This window comes from Capsicum annuum, chromosome 2 (genome assembly GCF_002878395.1).
Source record: "Capsicum annuum cultivar UCD-10X-F1 chromosome 2, UCD10Xv1.1, whole genome shotgun sequence".
Classification (NCBI taxonomy): domain Eukaryota; kingdom Viridiplantae; phylum Streptophyta; class Magnoliopsida; order Solanales; family Solanaceae; genus Capsicum; species Capsicum annuum.
Genome location: NC_061112.1, coordinates 123,398,949 through 123,401,772, shown reverse-complemented (window position 1 = coordinate 123,401,772; position 2,824 = coordinate 123,398,949).

Genomic DNA, 2,824 nt, shown 5'->3' with positions numbered 1-2,824 from the left:
TGCTCATTCTATAGGATTTCAAGGACATGCCTCCAATACCCGGACGTTCAATATGGCTACTGCCCATGCTCATTCTATAGGGTTTCAACAGCCCCTATGGCTACTGCTCATTCTAACAGTCCTATGGCTACTGCTCATGCTCATGCTCATTCTATAGGGTTTCAACAACAACTCCTCCCTGTGGCTGCTTCATCTGTGGGTTTCAACAACAATGTGTTTCCATAACTCCCTAGGGCTATTTTAAATAGGGATATGCATCGGTCAGTTCGGCTTGATTTGATGTGTTATTGGTTTGATTTATTGATTTATAATTTTTAAATATGTAAAATTAAGAACCAACCGATAAAATATTTTCTTATCTATATTTTATATTTATAGATTCGATTTTTGATTTAACTTATAAAAAAATACTCATAAAATAGAACTAATAACAACTAACATAAAAAAAAAAAATCTTAGTTACCGCTAAAATCCTACACAATGCATTTTAGTTTACAAGAATCTTTAAATTTGAACTAAATGTTAGTTCGAAAAAAAAAAATTGAATCCTTAGGTTTTAGGATTTAGGGTTTAAGTTTTAGGGTTTGTTGGAAGCTACTAAATGCTTCAATCTTTCCAATACGATAATACCGTGCTTTATATTGGCCTTTGTTGCCCTAAATAGGTTAATACTTTGTAAATCACTGAATTGTGAATAAGTAGTGTGTGTACAACATACCACACCAAGTGAGAAAATAAAAATAAAAATAAAAATCTAGACAATTATTATAGAATTGCACGGAGAATCCCTTATTAATTGGTTATATGACTCGGCCAAAAATCTGAATTTTCTCTCTTATTGTTATTTTTTCAGTTACATACCAACCTGGTTGCAGAAGAAAATTAAAGATCGTAACAAAAATCTCTATACGTCTTCCATTTTTCTTTCAGCAATAACAAAGGATAATAATAATAAAAAAGAATACTTTATAGAACTTCCCCTTTTATTCTTTCTTTCTATCTTTAGTTCTCAAAAAAATAAAATTGCTATTACTACTCATTTTTCTTTGTTCTTTTGAGGAAATTTTTCATCAAGAATGTGAAATGAAATATTCTTAGAACCCGAAACTCAATTGAGTACGCACATCTAAATGTGTTTAGACCCTAAAATAATTTCATATAACTTCAAGATCAAAATAAAAATATAATAAATTTACCTCAAATCACAAAGAAAAATTCTTGAAATCATCCATGACCTCTTTATTTCCTTAGCAAACACAAGCGATCAATGATGACAAGCTTAACGGTAAGTCATCAATATATGATATGAAGGAAAAATTACATAATGAATTATATATTACATAACTTTAAGAACAAACTTAAGATACAGAAAAATACAAATATTTTCAAGACCAAATCAAAGATATAATAAATTTACCTCAAATTATAATGAAAAATGTCGAGCCCATTCCTGATACTTGCACCATTGCTACACATCCTGTACGACCCACCTACACCAAAAGATGTGGATAAAAGAATGACAGTACGGAGAAGCAAGTTTTGAAGTAAGGTTCTTGTCATGTTAAGTGCATCCTATGTTTAAGTTGTATACAAGATTTACAATTACATCATCTCCTTTGTTTACTTAATAATCCATGAATTATGGTGTTATAAACCAAGTTGTTGAATTCCCACGGGGAAAAATACATTATACATTATAGGAAAAGTATGAGACGAATTTCACCAAAACTAATTCTGACCCTCAAAATAGGGAAGGAAAATTAAGAAAATTCTTAAAATATGGAAAGAAAATTAAATTACTCAACATAATTAAATTAAATAATTATTTGAGAAAATAAGTGAAAATACTATTTTGTCTAAAGCAAAGATTTTTAATGAAAGGCAAAAAATTCAAATCACTTTTCTAAGAATTTTCACATTTTTAATATATTATAGATATAGATAAACAAGTAAACATAGAGTTCATAGGAAACATTTCTATTATATATAAGTAAAGGTTTGGTGTACTACTAATTTCTCTTTAGCGGTACTATCAAACCTTTACAAATTAGTAGTACACCAAATCTTATAAAGGTTTGGTGTACGACTAATTTGTCGTTAGTAATACTACCAAATCATTACAAATTAGTAGTACACCAAATCTTTACTTATATATAATAGAAGTTAGTAGAAAAATAAATATAATATAATATAATATACCAATGCTAAATACTTCACCATACTAACATAATTACATATGAAAGTTTCCAGGCTCTGATACCATTTTCAGGATCTCACTAGGTTGGGGTAAGCTGCTCAGCCTGCCAGACCTACTAAACAGTATCGAAATAAGCCAAAGTCGAAAAACCGAGTCAAAGCACCAACCGAAATATAGAAAAATTTCAAATACATTAATGATTGTATGAAACATTTTACCCAAACAAGTAGCCTATCAGAGATTTAATAATCATGGATATGAGAAAAGTTAGTACTAAAAGTACAAAACTCGAAGAGGTAGATTTACCTCAAGATATGAATTTACTAAATAAATGGACAATCTGTACTATGCTTATTGAAACTAATTTTATACAATCCAGAATCACTACCCGTAGGCCTATCAGATGGGATGAAATTAATTTCCCAAAAGCTTGGATTCTAAATTCTGTCACTTCTCCAAAATAATTGGCGGAAGAAGTTACTAATTCAAAGTTAACTCAGGTCACTCAAAACTCTGACAGATGAATTTGCTTGCAATTTAATGATAACCCCCCAGTCTACAGAAATTCCTTTTCTTTGCCGAGCAGATTACCTTCTATACATCATATTTCTCCTATCGAACCTGAAT